This window comes from Polypterus senegalus, chromosome 6 (assembly GCF_016835505.1).
Source record: "Polypterus senegalus isolate Bchr_013 chromosome 6, ASM1683550v1, whole genome shotgun sequence".
NCBI lineage: Eukaryota > Metazoa > Chordata > Cladistia > Polypteriformes > Polypteridae > Polypterus > Polypterus senegalus.
In genome coordinates, this window is record NC_053159.1 from 104835418 (window position 1) to 104851712 (window position 16295).

At 37.7% G+C, this 16295-nt stretch overlaps 1 protein-coding gene across 9 annotated transcripts in view; it reads left to right on the forward strand.

Annotated features, from left to right (window-relative positions):
* msi2b (musashi RNA-binding protein 2b) overlaps window positions 1–16295 on the forward strand; it is a 624668-nt gene that overhangs the window by 354332 nt on the left and 254041 nt on the right. The window lies entirely within an intron of this gene.

The following is a 16295-nucleotide window of genomic DNA, read 5'->3' on the forward strand; positions in this document are numbered from 1 at the left end:
ATGGCAGAGACTCCGACAAAATAATTATCATACAAACGTGGGTTTCTGGAAAAAGCAGTACAGAAACAAAGAGTAAGTAGCCAAAGGGCGAGAGCGAGAAGTAAACAGCGAGGAGACCTTTCCAAGCTAAAGTCGGCTGTCTGCTTTGGTTGTTGTCTGTTGCAAGCGGGATCATTTTGGTTTTCAGTTTGAAATGAAAATGTAAAATGATATTTTATTCCAGTTAACAAAAAATGTCTTTTTTGAGATGTGTTGTGAATAGTTGCCCAATTGGCAAGAGGTTGCCAAAGGCAAGGGTATACTTGAACCACATTTCCCTGTAAGTACAACACGCGGAACATCACTACCGATATGGGAGCGAGAATTAAACCCCAAAATGAACAATACTAGAGGACATGCCTAACGCGTACTAAAATAGACTATAAAGCATTGGTTTCAGGCAAAATAGGCTTGTTTCCTCAACACATACTACAAAAGGGAGAATTGGGACCATGTTGACTTTGTAAAGCTGGTAGGTAAGTCAGAAGCTGCCTGGCAGAACTGAAGGGCTACTAGAAGCTCAAGAAACAAGGACAGCAGGAAGCAGTAGGAACTGTTACTATAGCCAAAGAAGGTTCATTCTTTACTCTGGAAGTGATTTTGGAACTTAGTAACAGGTGGCGCTGCCTTGTCGTGGTAGGGTCCTAAGGTAACAATATTTTCTCCTTTAGACTCTTTATTACTTAGGCAATAAGAGAATGCCCCAACGTCCATACTCTTACCGCATTGTCAGGGCTGACTGTTGCTGTAGTTCAGCACTTCCCCCTTTCATTTACATCTGTAACTCCAGCAAAATGACATTGAGTACCAGAACAGACAGGAGAGAACATTACTTATTTTTAATGCATTGTAGATAATATGTCCAAATTAGGAGTGGGTAATGAGTGTTTGTAAAATAATACAATCTGATAATAAGCTACCAGCTGGCTCTCTGTCTTATTATGCTGATTATGAAGGGAGAAATGGCTCGGCATCCTTCATGGATGGAATAGTGGAGAGAGCATGGCACAGAAAGACAGAGAGAGACCAGATGCCCTGGAGTAAGTTTAAAGTTGACCGAGTCTAATGTTAGGAGGAGATCTGAGACAAAGGCAAGCGGAAGGGGCCAGAGATGGGAGAGGCCTGGTGAGAATCCAGGGTGCATTTCTTGTTTATATTTTGTATATTTCTTATTTATCCCTTTTACCGATTTGCAGAGTGTGCCTAATTTGGACATTTAACACATTGAATCAAATGATCCTATCCCACAAAAACACGGTTTATTTTAATATTACAGCTCAGTCTTATATTGACCAGCTGGCCTGGCCTGGGGTTATCACAGAGTTTGAACATTTGATTCCCTCACTTTCCAGTTTTGTTTCCCAAGTTGACTCTGTAGCTTTGGGATATTATCTCCATTAATGGTGTAGCCCTCACGTAAGTGGCGGAGCACTAAGATGGTTGTTTTAAGTTCAGTCCAAGGAAGCCCCCCATGTTTATAGATTTAGTCAAACCAATTTTGCAATCTGTGCACCATTCTTACTTTTAATCAATCTCATTATTTATTTAACTGACCTACAAATATTTCAGGCAAAAAATAAATCTTTGCCATAGCTTTACCTTCTTAGATTTTTTTGCTCGTTTCTTTTTAATTTACTGTAGAGTTTACTCCTTACCCTTTGTAGTGGACTGCCCACACTGATGTTCAGTTTCCAAGAAGCAGGCAAGAAAAAATCATTTTTCAGTATTCTGTGAATGTACGTGTGTTGGTTTAATTTACTTTTAACATCACAGCCCAATTCTGTCTGTTGGTAACAGAACAGATCAGCTCTGTGTGATTTAATTAGGCACAGGCGTTAATGGACTTTTTGAAATACCTGTGCTCCCCATAAGCTGCTTCAAGTGATGTTATTCAAGAAGAGTTTCATGGAGGTAAACCGCTGCCAACGCATACCTGACTACATGGTTGATGACATCTGACAATTGCAGCAGTGCTGGAGACACACTGATAGTCATGTTTTGGCTTTGTACGTTGTTAGTGCTGTTGAGGGTACTGGCAGATTTCTTAACACAATTAGCCACATAGGCTTAAAACCTGTCTCTGGTTTGGTACCAATCACTATCCATCCATCCATCAGGGTCACAGGGGTCTGCTGGAGCCAATCCCAGCCAACACAGGGCGCAAGGCAAGAAACAAACCCCCGGGCAGGGCGCCAGCCCACTGTAGTACCAGTCACTAGCCCTGACAAATCTTTTTTTATTTAGCCTCCGTTGTTACTCTTATTTTCTTTCCACAATAGTTGGTTAATTAAGTTGAAGCTCGAGAAATGGTTTGAAATGAAAACCTAGAGTCGCACAATCACAGGATTTAATATTGAAACAAGTTACGTTTTTTTTTTGCACATTTTGAGTCTAAGAGGCTAAAAAGAGTAATATCCATCTAAATAAATAATTATTGAATTAGTGGGCTACTTAATGATTTTTTTTTCTTTTTTTTAATAATAGAAATATAACAAGGAAAAGTGGGGGCCTATATAGGTCATTTGTCAATATGTGAAGGTATGTGGATGGTATAGAAGAACTGGCATAGTAACAAACAGCAGATTACTGCTAATTCTAGCCATATTTTTCAAACAAAGGAAAGTACCTCATTTGGTCTGCTGAGTGCAGTCTAAGTATGTGGGGGCATCTGTCACATTGGGTGTGTTCTTGGGAACTGCTTCTTCCCTTTGTGTGGGCTGGAGCTTTCTTTGAAATGTCATTTTATAAAAGCCCATTATTTAAAATAATAAAGCACTGCCGGTGCACAGGTAAAAATACAACTTTGTGCTAATAAGACATTTACATCCCTGCGCTTTAAAAAGTATAAGATGGTATTCCCAAAATACACTTAAAAGCTGTTTTATTATAGCCTAGAGGGTGTCTCATTGGGTTGTAGCCGTACATTATTCCAGCATGAGTAATTGTAGGTGTTGTGGCCCTGCACACGAGGTATTGGTGAACATTTCCATCAGTAAAAGCAGCACATCTTCGGCTAATTAGCATTGTCCCTAGCTACCTCATTCCTGCTACCCGGCTTTTAACCTGATAACCTGCAATCAGGATTGGCAGAGTGATTGCTTCTCTTCGTTTTAAGTCACTTTAAGCAGGAATCTTGTTTTGATTTTTTCAGCTTCTTAACTACTCCTTTATAGTCATCTGGGCTTTTCCTGTACTGACTACTGGTATGCTGCACACAACATCCCTGTTTTATTTGTTTATAATATTCCAAATTTGGAGCTTGACATAGGCCTTATTATAATTGGTTTTGTTAAGAAAAATACTTGTTTTTTGAGTTCATGCCAAAACATATCTTCCTGTCATAGTGCAGCACTCAACTATCAAAATGGTACCTTATGTGGAAATCTTTTAGTACACATACTCCTCTGATACTCATGTCTGTGTTTTGTTTTAAATTAGTGTGTGGTAACATGTATCACACCAATCTAGTCAAACCTTACAATAATGCAGCATTATTGTCTAAAAACAAATTTTAGATATATTCAGATTTCACTTGGTTCATTTTCACGTCAGTGAATGGCTAAGTGTGTCAATAATTTTGAACCTGTTCAGAAGCAACTGAAGGTGTCTTGAGTTGTAATTAAAATCTGATTTACTTTAATAGTACTTTAATATTGATCAGCATAGTTATGGGCACAACACCAAAGTCCTGGGTTCACATCTTAGGTGGGAAGCAATGTCTGTCAAGAGTTTGCATGTTTTCCCTGTGTTTGCGTTGTTTGTCCTTACACACCTCAAAGACATGCAGCTTAATTTAACTGATGACTGACAATCAGGTTGGTATGACTTGAGTGGCATGGGTGTGAATGTGCCAACATAAAGGATTGGAGCTCCATCCAGAGATGTCTGCCATCTTAAGGCCAGTGCACTGCCTCCGTGAACTCAAAAAGTAGGTTAGAAAATTCCTGGATGGATGGATGTAGATCAGTGATTCCCAGCCTCTTTTTGGCCATGCCCACCTAGACCTCTCTAAAATTATGATGTCCCCCACTGTAACATATACCTTATTCTTATTATTACCTGTTCAAAAAGTAAACTGCTATGCATGTGGAGGAAGCCTATTACATCATTCATTTGGTCTAAACAAGCTTCCAAAAAACAAGGAAACGAAAGAGGGAAAGGATAGTTAAAGTACCGACAAAGAAATCACTAAGAAATTATTAAAAAATATATATATATAATATGAAGTAATATGAAAATACAGCAAATACAGTTTTGAAAGCATATAATAAGAGATGTGATATTCATAAATATAAAATAACTTTAATGACATCTTTTTCTGTAATATTTTGATCATTTTATATTTTTGTTATATTGCAACTGTAAACAATTTTATAATCATTGTTACAATTCATATTATTTTAATGGTAAAAATGATTTCTAAGTAGAAAAACCCAAGCCGGTTGTAAAATCATAAATTAAAGGGTTCTTCACCATCCCTTCTATGTTTATATAAATATATAAATGTCTCTGTAAAAAATAAAAACACAAGTTATTTCTTTATTTTTTTCTATCATTTTTAACAGTGAATTTCTGTTTTTTCATTTTATAAATTAACGTAGCTAAATTATCGAATTGCCCCCCAGTGGAGCGTGTGCCCCACGCTGGGAATCACTGAAGTAGATAAGTAAACAGAATAATTGTTAGAACTTTATTATTCTATAGGTAATAATAAAAATCATGCAAATAATGACAAGCTCCCTTCAAGGTTATTGTAGTTTTCATACGTTGATCATATCACTGTGATCATACCATTAACTTTATGGATATAGGAAACGTCTCCCAAAAAGTGTACTGCGAATTATGTGTTGTTAAGTTGAGCATCAGTGAAATCACCTCTAAGAAAGATAAGCTGGAAATGCTTTACTTTGTTTTGAAGCTTAAAACGCTAAGCCTTCCCATGAGGACTTGAAGTAAATCAGAAAATGTGTATTGCAAATAATTGAATGCAGTGTGCGCTGGGTCTTCAAAAGTGCCAAATTTCTACAAGACACTGGGGCTATGTTTTAATGCATATGGGGAAACCTCAGCTAACTCCAGTATTTGCAGACATTTTTATGTTTTCACTTTTCTTCTCTCTCATACCTGAGGTGATGCTGTCTGTCTAGCTTACACATTGCCTTAGAGAAGCAATAAATTTGTGTTGAAATGCTGTTAGTTGATTACAGCTCCGAATTCAGCACAACTGTTTACATACCGCAGCTACTTTAGACTGCATTGGCCCCCGGCTGTACTCACTTTTCATCTGTGACTATAAATCCAAGTATAGTTTCATTGGATTGATTAGCAGCAATAACCAACCTACAATATGCAGGACTAAGGGGTTGTGTTTGATTTTACTCCTGCTTGGAGGCCTCATGTTATTTGTTAATAGATGGTTTGCAGTTCAAGTCTGGGTCATTTTATGTGTAGGTGCTGAATAAATAATTCTGAATTTATTTCCAGAAGTAATCTATGATAACATGAAGCTCTTTGAGAGATTTGAAAATTATGTATTTGCTAGATTTAAAGCATATTGTGTAGTTTACCACTGACTAAATGAACCTTTCTGGTTAGTGTAGGTGAGATGACTGATCCACATATTGCCAAAAGGCTTTTACGAGTATTATCGATAAAATGAATTATTTCAGTAATAATAAAGGGCGATGCTTCACCATGATTGCCCTGTCATTACTGGCAGCTGGCACAAGGCAAGCACAGAGCAGGTAACATACTAACCTAATGCTTAAGCGCTCATTTTCATTCTGACCTAATTATATTATTTTACTAAAGTTATAGGATGGTCTGACTCCTTGGTCCATTTATAGATGAATTACGGTGGTCCAACACTCAACAAGGACTTTGCAAGTTGCAGTCAGTTGTGTGATAACCACAGGTCCACTGTTGACTCAGCACTGTCATACTCTAAGGATTATATGAAGCCTAAACCATACACAAGCACCACACATCTCAGTGCCTCTTGTTTAGAACGTTTTCAAAGGAGTTTTTGATTGCTACACAGTAAAAGACAAATTTGCAATGAGAGATTGGTGCTGTTTTAAGTATTTTCTGATCTGCTTTCTGTCATGTACTGTCCTAATGATGTTTTTTCGTGCTGTCATGTTGCCGATGATAAGTATGTATTTCCAACCAAGTTTTCAATGATGTTAGGAAAACAACAGGTATTAAACTATAAGAAAGTATTTTTCTTTATTTCTTTCGAGATCCACTTGTCATGGTCATCAATAATGATACAGGCCTCTGCAGGCAGTATCATTTCTCTTATACTTGATCAGGCGTTGCTAAAGTTTTAGATTCTGCATTCCGATAATGTTTCAAGGAGAATGAAGTTGCAGACTGCTAATGGACACTGCTTACTTAATATTACATTGCTGATATAACAGAAAAGAAAAATATTGTGATTTTCCTGCCATCCCTTGGGCAGGGGCTTTCGAATACCTGACACAGACATCTCTGCTTCTCCATTTGACCTTCTAGCCTCTAATTACTGCTGTATTTTGAGGGTTAACAAAGACCACCTCTTCTTGGTTCTTCCTTTCTCAAGCTTTTAATTTTAAACTTTCTTTTATTAAGACAGACAGATATAATTTATAACTTATAATTTTGTAAGTTCCAAGTTCTCTTTATCTCCTCCTACAATGTTCTGGACTAAAATTAAAATCTATGATTGCCTGTTTTCATTGAATTCCAGAAGGCTCTCAGTAAAACATCCCACCTTGGTCTGTGACAGTTTTGATTGTTGGTGGGTCAGACGTGGTAAGAGGAAGGGTGGCAGTCTCCCTTCCTGACTTTGAACTTAATTATTGGGCCAATATTCTTCTATCCAATCACATAGAGAATAACTTGTGTTTCCTCTCGTCCCTTTTTTGCCTCCCATTTCTGTCTTCCTGTCCCTTTCAACAACAGTGAATTGGAGTTCTGTATTCAGTATTGTTAAAAACTCTAAATCTAAAAGCACCAACAACCAGCACACACAGTCTAACATTATAAATCGATTATATCAACCAACCCTAAGTTAACATTTCCTGGTTTTTGCTCCAGACGGATCTTTGTCATCAGTGTTTCTTAAATTCTTCTTATATTTCTTAAATTCCTCCACATCTTCTGCCAGTATCCACCAGTCGCTTCTCTCTGGTCCTGCGTGGCCACATCCCTCTGTTTTGTTGTGTTACCCTATTATCTGCAGTATGCACCTAACACAGAAATGATCAACTAACCTCTTAGCTTCTTTTCTTAAGGAGGTATAGGAAGAATGTCACCACCAGTTATGTAACTGTTACCTGTAAACACTTACATGTAACTGTATGTATTGTACTCTATGTATTCAAACCTAGAGACATCTAATGATAGTTTGCTTCCTGACTGGGACTGTCTTTTACTGTGTCTCCTTTACTTGAACCCAGTTTGCCATTAATAGAGGACTTCCCAAAAGTATATTTTTGAGCCCTTAAAGGACCACAGCTAGACCAAAAATGAGGAATCTTCGTACTCCGCTCACTAGTTACAATCACAGAGAGGCTGGCTTCAAGCTTTTACTTAAAATTTTATTAATGTAAACAAAAATGAGTAACAGCAAATATAAGCTAAATAAAGAATAATACAAATTTGGGTGGGTTCTAGAGCTGTGTGATGTCTTAAAAATTCACATTGTTACATTGTCATTTTCAGAACATCGATGAAGTGTGATACCATCACTTGCGCAGGGTGTGTTGTTTGCTATGGAGATGGAGGAAGTCCCTTTGGAAAGTGTGGTCAGGGTACAGTACCAAGTGAACCTTGGAGTGTTTGGCATGAGGTATAAATTCGATCCAACACAGGACCAGTCTAAGTACATAAAAGACTACGCATTACAAGTGAAGTTGTACATGCCATGGCACTTGTGATAAGCATCTGCTGTCAGTAATAGGGAATCTCGTTTAAAGCTTAATGAGTATAGGGTTAGCATGGAACATTAAAGACAATAAAATGGTACAAATAAAAACCCACATATCTACAAATATAACACAATTAACATAAACTAACTCACACAATTATCGGTCAATTAAAGCAAACCAAGCACCTGATTCAAGCTCACCTCTTCACTTGCATGTGCGATCAGACACCAGTTATAAATTCACTTGTGATTTGGTCAATCAAAACACATACACAATTGGTGCAAAAGAAACGGCAGTTCCTGTAAGACCGACTCTCAACCCCCTTAATCTTATACTACGAAAGTGATGCATGCAGGTGGGGTGGGGCACCCTCTCGATGTACACACTACCTTTGACATGTGTAGTAAATGTTAATCACACAGCAATTAACAAATACATACAAGAATTAAAACATCAGACATGTCATTTAAGATAAACTAATTTGAGGTTATGTTCATATCATGTGTAGTGGAAAGTAAATACGGAACTTCACACATTTCAATGAAACTGACCTGCTGCCTCTACTGTCATAAACCTGAAGCACATGCCCTCAGCAGAGCTGTTATTCTTTTGTACACTGATATATTTCAAACTTGCCCTTTTCATACAAAGTATAGTAGCACATACTTTTCAAGTAGTCTTCTACGTGTTTGATAGTAGGTGTTCAGTTCACACAGCTGTGTTTGGTAAATACAATAAATAATTAGTGAAAATGGAACAATAATCCAACACAATTGTTGTTGTCTCCCCATGATATTGTTTTGCTCAATGGCCATTGGTTGTCTATTGATATGTTTTAGTTCACTTAAAAGTTTACAGTGCGACACACAACTGACCTAACTGTAAATTGAAACAACGTTCAAATAACAGTCCCCTGATTTAGAACAATGCAAATGGACCAAGTGCTAAAATGCCTTATGAGTGCTTGACAACTTTTGTGTTCTTGTGAGGAAAAAAATGTGACGGCCGCAGTTTGACGCTTTGAGGAAATTTCGGCAAATGTTTGGAGTCCATCATTGATTTTTATTTACATCAATGATGTGACGTGCCAATCGATGATAGACGATGTTATCAACTGTCATCTCAGTCCTAGTGGGTTCATTCAGTCCCAGATGACATTTCATGGATGGTCCAGTCAGTTCCTTAGTTACAGACCATATATACCTAATTGAAAAAAAAAAATAAAAAGAACAAAGTTTCTTGCCAGAGAGAGCCCCTTTCCAAGTGTCCTGCAGATAAGAAGCAGATAGAAAGTATTCATTTTTCCAACTGTGTTGAGCTCTTTACCCAAATGTCAGAAAAGCAACTGAACTAAATGCCCCCATTTTTGCAATAAACACCAAATGAAGTAAAACTGAGGTGACTCTTCTTAAAAAAAGGTATAGCAAAAGCCAACCACACTCGCTCTGTTTTACCCATCACTGCCTCCAAAGAAGCACACACACCTGGCTTTCTTTCTGCTAGCGGAGCAGACAGTTTCTCAAATCATTGCAATGGTACCAGGTCAACTTCAATTTCCATGTGAATCCACAACTGCACTTTCTAACTAAGCAAAATACTCTGAATCTTGGTTTATCTTACAAATTTCCCAGAATACACTACACTACCATTCAGCTTGACAAGACTTTCAGGCGTTGGTTGTTTACCTGAAATCTGTTAAAAGTTAAAAAGTTAAAAAAAAGTTAAAGCATCCTTCATAAACTTATCATCAGTTTTCTTCTGTTCCTCCTCCCTTGTCATGATCAGGTTTTCCCTTTTTTTGGATTTCTCTACACTTTCCCTTTCTGTACTCCAACAGAGCTACTAATGCTGGCTTTGTACTGGACATCTACTGACTCTGTTTCTTTGGCCTACTGGAAGTCATCTTTTTTTAACCTAGTTTTCTTGCAATTCTCTGTATTGTGGATCAACAACAACTCAATTCCTAGATGTTAGGTGTATTTCAATTGTTCAGGAGCTGAGTGGGGCTGTCCATGATGTGCTTTTTTCTCACCTTTTTTTCTACACTTCTTTAGTCTCCTCCATTTGTTGAGCGGTAGTCAGTTTGCTGTCGTTGACTAAAAGTATTCAGTGCTAGTGTCTCAGAAACAGGTTGTGAAGTATTGTTCATAAAAGCTGTGTCAGTTTTGTCTTCATTTGCTCCCCTCGAGTGGGTCAAGAATGCATTCCATAACTGAGCCTACCTTTTCAATTTGCTTGTTGATTTTGTGTGATTTTCTTGAAGTGATGTTACCAGCTTAGCACCCCACAGCATAGAAAAATCTCACTAGATATTAGAGGTGTTGAGCATGTAAAGTAAGTCACTACCCAACTTAAAGGGAAGCAGTCTCTTAAGAAAAAGAGTCTTTTATAGTTTCTTTGTGTTAAGACACCAGCCCAGCCCATCATTAATCTGACCCCCAAGATGTTGCAGCAGTGCAGCACCTCTATATCCACTCCCAGACATAAAGGCTGTTTGTTATGGCCAAAGTCAGTAACCAGTTCTTTGGTTTTGCTGATGTTAAGTTGCAGACAGTTCTCTTTGCACAAAGAAACACAGTTCTCCACCCGACTCCTATACTTGGTCTTTCCCCCCTTATCAATGTACCTCATATGTGCAGAATTAACATTTATTTATTCTCAGGGAAGGGAATTTTGGTGGTATTAACTTGTTCTATGCTTAATAAAAACAAAATAAAAGCAAATTTCATGTTTTTTTTTGTCTTCTGTATGTAAACAATGTGTTTGAAAGACTGTATTTTGACACTTAAGTATTTCACTAGGTTTTACCTAGTGCATTGTATTCCTGCAGAAGCCTAAATGCTAAATTTTGGATCACTGGAATGTTGCAAACACTTTTATTATTAAAAAATAATTTTATTATCTTCAGATTTTTTATAACTTTATAAATAACATTTTTTTTTTAATAAAAGCCAACGTCTTAGCAGAAAAAAGCTAATTTTTATACATAATAAAATAACAGCCCAGTGCCTGGCATTCACCTGCTAACTCCATTACACCAAACCAGCCCTGCAGAGTTGAGCATTCGGAATGACAACAAAAGAGGAGCCTGAGTAGACTGACAAGTGAGGAGCAACATTGCATCAACCCCGTCATGGAGCTAAAAAGCTACACATCAGGCAAGCAGAAAAGACCAAGGGGCACCCTCTCACAGACTAAATGTATCATGTCTGGCCAATTATCAGTGTAAGGACCAGATGCTCCATTGATCTCACTGCCGAGAGTTCCAAAAGGGTCAAATTAAAAAAGGAAGATTTCCAGACAGAGAAAAAGATTTTCCAGTGAAAGGCAATGGCAACTTTTGCAATAAGGGTCCTTTGGCTTTTGCTCAAAGAAAGATCTTGTAGTAAAAAGATGTGAGGAAGAAGAGGAGTGTTAATACAGAGAATGAATGCCGGGGAACTGAGCACCCCATACCAAAAACTAAACACTGATAGGCAATCAAAAACACGTATAAAGGTGTCTGGTGTGTTCAAGTACCACAAATGACAGTTAGGGCCTGTGATGAATGCCCAGGTATATTGCTTATGTGGAGTAGAATATAAATGGTGAACAAATTTGAATTCATTCTGTTGAACATTGGGATTTCTTGATGCCAAAGAGATATTTTTTAAAAACTAAACTAAACTAGAAGTTTCCATAGCCACACCTATTTAATTTATGATTAGCATTCAGATTCCTAATGTGCACTGAATATGATGTTGGAATTGGTTTCTGAGTAAGGGATTGCATACACGGTTTAAAAAAAAAAAAAACCTGCCAGCTGTGGTTTCCAGAATTGTAAAGTAAAAAATATGGTGACAACATTTTTAGGTCTATAGTATAATCTTTTGAAGGTGTATGTTATACAGTGTAAAATAAGGACATAAACACCATCAAAGGTTTGGGGAGGTCCCCCCGTATACTGTAGAGCAAAAAAAAAAAGGAAATGACGTCTTTACAGACAGAGTTCAAAATGGTACTGACAAAATACAAAATGGAGGCGGTGTATATAGTTGGCTGCAGGAAGTGATGTCATGGGTGAATGGCATTCTGGAACCAGAGGTGATGTCAGGAAGAGGTGGGCTCTTGAGGGCTGGAACTGGATGTGATGTTGTTAGGTTGTAGATTCTTCAGTTGTTCTGCAGGGAGAGAGGAGAAAGAGTTAGAGGGCAGCGCCAACTCAAGGTCTGGCTGGTAAACTGTCGCTCAAGCGCACGTTTGTGATAACAGTCAATACCTGGTATTTGTTTACAGCACATTACAATAGAAGTTAAGATTTTACCGTAAATTAAAATTTACACCGTAAACAAACCATTACAAGTGTTGTCAGAGACATATAACAGTGTATAGGTTGCATCACTAAAATAACAACAATCAATAGCAAATACGTTATGCCATTTTTCTTTATGCATCGAAAAGAATTCAACATTTAATGAACTTCTGGCATGCTGTCTGGTGGAGGAGGAAAGTTTGCTTTTGTGGTGTATGGTGTATCGCAGGTTTGTTAGTTTATTGAAAACAATAAACCATAAATCAGCTTCCATAACCTCAAAAACCTTTTGTTTGTTAACTCTATTTAAGCTTTTTCTCCAACTCTACAAAGATGTGTGGCTCGCCCGGAACAATATGGAGAAAGGGCAAATTTGGCAACCACACAAACTTATTGTACCACGTTTGCACGTTAATTAAAAGTAATACTGAAGAAACAGCTATTTACAGTAAATCCAGTACATATGATCATTATGAGTTAAATTAATGTAAGGAAGCTGCTTAAAGTTTCAGAATATATATTCTTGGTCACCATATGACACTTTATTAGAGCAAATCGGACGCGGGCTCAACAAATGGCAACTTTTCTTTAAAAAGCATATTGTACTAAAATGGAAGATATAATGTGATTTCCTTTCTGGTGGCATTATCTCATTTTTGGTGCAGTGGCTACCATTTTTCACAGAAAAAGACTATATATTGTACGGGTTAACAATGAAAAAATGTATCGGTTTTTATGTTTCATTTCAACGCTTCGCTGTTATTGAAACAGTGCTTTACAGTTTAACATTTTACAGTTGTTTACCTTCACTATTTAACAGTTTTATTTAGTAACATGAATGGGTATTTTAAAGAGTGGCATATAAGAGCAGGTTGGAGTCTAAATATGCTTACAAGCCCAGGGTTGGAAAGTAATGGGGTTATCTTCAGTGTGTAGGGCAGAGTTATGGAAAATTTTGCTAAGAGTTTGCCGTACTGGACAAGGACCATGATGGCTGTCCACCTTACACAACATTCCTAGTGTGCATATAATTTGAGGACTCATATTTAAAAGAGCTTTTATATAAAAGCCAAATTTCCCCAGAGATAAATAAAGTTCTGTCAATCTATTTGAGTCCTGAGTTTAACAACAGAGAATGGGAGAGTGGTCAAGAGACCCTCGGGGTATATACATTAATAACTCCACCAGCAATCGTGAGGGAGGATGGAATGGTGACTGCCATCCACTGTAAGCCCAGTGGTAAAGTCCCAGATCAGCCGCTGTCGGCGTTGCTGGGAATCAGTGTGGAGCATTTAATAGCAGGTCTTTTTTGTCTCATAAGAAGTTAGGTAGGAGTGACGTAACATTAGACAGCAGTGGGAGGAGGTGAATGGCATTATATAAGTAGCCATGTTTCCCAGTACTTTATGGCCCAATGCAATAATGCTTGCAACCTTCAAACTTTGTTAGTAAGATAAAAGCATGAATAATAATTACAATATACTACTTTCAGATGATAAATGAAACATGAACTTGCTTTTGAATTACATTACAGTAGTGTTTTTATCTATTCAGCCTTCAGACACAACAAAGTCTTCTCTTTAAAATGCAGTTGTGCGTGGATTCCACACCTTCCTCATAGAGTAGGTATGCCAGGGCTGTAATCATGCATACTGTCACATGCTATACCTACCTCATTAGTTGTGGTTTGTGCTGAACTCACACTGCGTACTAATAAACCTTCTCTTTAGTGGTGAGTTATCAGGGTTCGTTGTGTGGTACTTCACTGAGAACCGTGAGAAAATGTCTGCACACTGGAGATGGATCTGCTCTATTCAGCTTTTGTATAAGTCCGAGACCACTGTGTCCTGCCAGGATTGAACAGTGCTGATGAGAGTAGCACTCATGAATGAGCTAGATCCTGCCCTCTTTTCAACATTTAAACACACAGTGTATTGATTTTCTTTTTCCTTACCATTTCATCAAAAGAAACATTTCATTCTGTCAAGTGGGGGTTTTATTGAGAAGAGACTTTTTTTGGTAGCTAGTGACACTCAATCCAGTTCGGAGAAGAAATTGTATGGAGGCATTGAGGATGTGCTTATCTTGAAATCTGACAGGAGCTGGACTGTTTCCTTGTGAAAAAAATCTGTGCTGAGCTTGTAACAGGCATTTCATGGCAATGCCGTCAAAAAGCAAGAAAAAAACACATTCTCAAAACAAATGTGTGCGCAGCTCTTCAAGGCAAGTGCTGACTTGCTGTCTTCTGAATGTTGTTAGTTTAAAATAAATAATTCCAGTGTCTTTTCTTTTGCCCTTTATGAAGAAATAGCATCTAAAATCTCAAACAGAAGTTAGTTTGGATTTCTGCCTGCCTATACTTTTTCAGCAGAAAGCCATTTCTGACTTGTAAGGGTTTCAGCTTAGCTAATAGGACTAATCCGGAAGCAAAACTGGCTTGAAAAGAAGAATCAGACAATACTCATCATTGAGGATTTAATTTTTAAACAATAGCATCTGAGGTAATCTGAGTCCACACTCCTAGCTGTTTATCTTCTTCAGTGAAATGATCTTAGATTGCTGGCGTTCTTAGGTGACCTTATTTCACCCTTCACATTGTTAAATAATGATTTCTGTTCACATTTAAGATTACTAAAAGTCTTACAGTCAGTGATCTCCATTCACATTTCAGATTAATTCCTTGCTATCACTTGTCTGTAGTTTATGGTGATAATTTTAAAGGGAGACAGTCTAAAACTGTGCTTTCACATTTTTATTTAAGGCTGAGATTTATATCATAGTTTAGCATTAGTTGCCATTCTTCTTGTTCTTTCTGCTGCTCCCATTAGGGGTTGCCACAGCGGATCATCTTCTTCCATATCTTTCTGTCCTCTGTATCTTGTTCTGTTACACCCATCACATCACCTGCATGTCCTCTCTCACCACATCCATAAACCTTCGCTTAGGCCTTCCTCTTTTCCTCTTCACTGGCAGCTCTATCTTTAACATCCTTCTCCCAATATACTCAGCATCTCTCCTCTGCACATGTCCAAACCAACACAATCTCGCCTCTCTGACTTTGTCTCCCAACTGTCCAACTTGAGCTGACCCTCTAATGTACTCATTCCTAATCCTGTCCATCCTCGTTACACCCAATGCAAATCCTAGCATCTTTAACTCTGCCACCTCCAGCTCTGTCTCCTGCTTTCTGGTCAGTGCCACCATCTCCGTTCAATTTGCCAATTTAGTCTTCCTTAGTAAGTTTAAATTGAAATAAAACCCCATAGCTGGTAAAGTGCATTTTTGAAATTCATTAAAGATGCAATCAAACAGGAATGTAAAAGGAATTTCTAGAACCATAAGTTACTTTCATTTTAGTGTTAAGAAATATATTCAGATTTCACATTTCCTTGATAGTTCAAACCGATCATCCTAAAAGTGCAACAGCTGTGCCCCTCTTAAAACCACATTGGTTCACTTTTCATGTCTTGCCAAATAAAAGCACAGTAGTAAGGATGCTTCAGCTCCTAAATGGATCTTTGATTGGGCTTATGTACAGTATTAAGCTCTCTCACAGCAGCTCAGCACAAGACGCTAGCACATATCTGGTTTACAGTACAATTTATAAAAAATACATTGACGGCAATGCAATACACTGCCATGTTTGTTTTGAATAGACAGTCTTAGTGTTCATCTGAGCTTTGGATAGCAAGATCCACTTAGTGCATCATTTTGTTTTCATGAAACACTTTCTAAATTAGGTTTAGTGCAATATGATTTACTGTAAAGTGGATTGGTGTTATTGAATGTCGGATGTATGGGGTGAGGGAGCAATGAAGTTGGATATTCTGTAACTTTTACAATCTATAAGCCATATCTTTTATCATTCTCTTTAAGCTGCATTCTTTTTAATGAATAAACCTTTTATGAAATTCTTGTGCATTCTGTCCATTCTTGTTTGGGACTGTTCTCTTCGCTCAGTGTGTGGCAGTAAAATGCAAAAGACGCCACAGTGCTTCACCGCTCCAAGTCAAATGTAAAACTTACAAATGTATGTTATTTCTTATTATCCA